The sequence below is a fragment of the Electrophorus electricus genome, unplaced genomic scaffold (assembly GCF_041902795.1).
Source record: "Electrophorus electricus isolate QZ-2024a unplaced genomic scaffold, ASM4190279v1 Scaffold84, whole genome shotgun sequence".
In the NCBI taxonomy this organism is placed as follows: domain Eukaryota; kingdom Metazoa; phylum Chordata; class Actinopteri; order Gymnotiformes; family Gymnotidae; genus Electrophorus; species Electrophorus electricus.
This window is the reverse complement of record NW_027658801.1, coordinates 313,541-315,724: the sequence shown is the minus strand read 5'-3', so window position 1 is coordinate 315,724 and position 2,184 is coordinate 313,541. Positions and strand designations below refer to the sequence as shown.

General features: G+C 57.0%; 1 non-coding gene across 1 annotated transcript in view; it reads left to right on the top strand.

Annotated features, from left to right (window-relative positions):
* Positions 1-421: 421 nt before the first annotated feature.
* LOC145656644 (18S ribosomal RNA) overlaps positions 422-2,184 on the top strand; it is a 1,839-nt gene continuing 76 nt past the window's right edge. Inside the window, exon 1 of the ribosomal RNA XR_014122247.1 lies at positions 422-2,184. This exon is cut by the window's right edge and continues 76 nt beyond it. This is a non-coding gene — a ribosomal RNA (18S ribosomal RNA).

The following is a 2,184-nucleotide window of genomic DNA, read 5'->3' as shown; positions in this document are numbered from 1 at the left end:
GGGCCCACGAATCACTCTTCTTGGTTACATCACGAAACGTAGGTTGAGCGAGGCTAGGGGGGAGGGAATTCGACGAGGTCTTTCCCTTGTCCCCCCACCAGCGGCCCACGAAAATCAAAACGGCGTGAAGAGAGGGAACGCCGAAAGCACCTGGAGTCGGCCGTCCGCACCTCCGGAGGAGGTGGACGGGGTACGGTGCGGGCATGACCGGATGGGACAGCTTTGCATCAAGGTGAGAGGTCGGCGTCCGAAGGCCAGAGGGCGGTGCGCGAGCACGTTTACACTGGCCGCGGAAGCTGTCCTGGGTAGCCCTGTATGGCGTCTGGACCTGACGGCGCACGCACTTACAACCCGCTGCTTCCTAGCCCCCGGAAGGGGAGGCGGATGTCACTCGTGGTTCATCCCAGACCACGGTGCAAACTACCTGGTTGATCCTGCCAGTAACATATGCTTGTCTCAAAGATTAAGCCATGCAGGTCTAAGTGCACACGGCCGGTACAGTGAAACTGCGAATGGCTCATTAAATCAGTTATGGTTCCTTTGATCGCTCCACACGTTACTCGGATAACTGTGGTAATTCTAGAGCTAATACATGCAAACGAGCGCTGACCCTTCGGGGGATGCGTGCATTTATCAGACCCAAAACCCATCCGGGGGGCTCGGGCCCCCCGGCCGCTTTGGTGACTCTAGATAACCTCGGGCCGATCGCGCGCCCTCCGCGGCGGCGACGTCTCATTCGAATGTCTGCCCTATCAACTTTCGATGGTACCATAGTCGGCTACCATGGTGACCACGGGTAACGGGGAATCAGGGTTCGATTCCGGAGAGGGAGCCTGAGAAACGGCTACCACATCCAAGGAAGGCAGCAGGCGCGCAAATTACCCATTCCCGACACGGGGAGGTAGTGACGAAAAATAACGATACAGGTCTCTTTCGAGGCCCTGTAATCGGAATGAGCGTATCCTAAACCCATGGGTGAGGACCCATTGGAGGGCAAGTCTGGTGCCAGCAGCCGCGGTAATTCCAGCTCCAATAGCGTATATTAAAGTTGCTGCAGTTAAAAAGCTCGTAGTTGGATGTCGGGAGTGGGCTGGCGGTCCGCCGCGAGGCGTGCCACCGCCTGTCTCAGACCCTGTCTCCCGGTGCCCCCCGGATGCCCTTGGCTGGGTGTCCGGACGGGGCTCGGAGCGTTTACTTTGAAAAAATTAGAGTGTTCAAAGCGGGCCCGCTTCTCGCCTGAATACCTGAGCTAGGAATAATGGAATAGGACTCCGGTTCTATTTTGTGGGTTTCCTGAACCAGGGCCATGATTAAGAGGGACGGCCGGGGGCATTCGTATTGCGCCGCTAGAGGTGAAATTCTTGGACCGGCGCAAGACGGACGAAAGCGAAAGCATTTGCCAAGAATGTTTTCATTAATCAAGAACGAAAGTCGGAGGTTCGAAGACGATCAGATACCGTCGTAGTTCCGACCGTAAACTATGCCGACCCGCGATCCGGCGGCGTTATTCCCATGACCCGCCGGGCAGCGTGAGGGAAACCACGAGTCTGTGGGTTCCGGGGGGAGTATGGTTGCAAAGCTGAAACTTAAAGGAATTGACGGAAGGGCACCACCAGGAGTGGAGCCTGCGGCTTAATTTGACTCAACACGGGAAACCTCACCCGGCCCGGACACGGAAAGGATTGACAGATTGATAGCTCTTTCTCGATTCTGTGGGTGGTGGTGCATGGCCGTTCTTAGTTGGTGGAGCGATTTGTCTGGTTAATTCCGATAACGAACGAGACTCCGGCATGCTAAATAGTTACGCGGCCCTCCGCGGTCGGCGTCAAACTTCTTAGAGGGACAAGTGGCGTTCAGCCACGCGAGATGGAGCAATAACAGGTCTGTGATGCCCTTAGATGTCCGGGGCTGCACGCGCGCCACAATGGTTGGATCAGCGTGTGCCTACCCTACACCGAGAGGTGCGGGTAATCCGCTGAACCCCATTCGTGATGGGGACTGGGGATTGCAATTATTCCCCATGAACGAGGAATTCCCAGTAAGCGCGGGTCATAAGCTCGCGTTGATTAAGTCCCTGCCCTTTGTACACACCGCCCGTCGCTACTACCGATCGGATGGTTTAGTGAGGTCCTCGGATCGGCCCCGCCGGGGCTCCTCGCGGGCCTTGGCGGAGCGCCGAGAAGT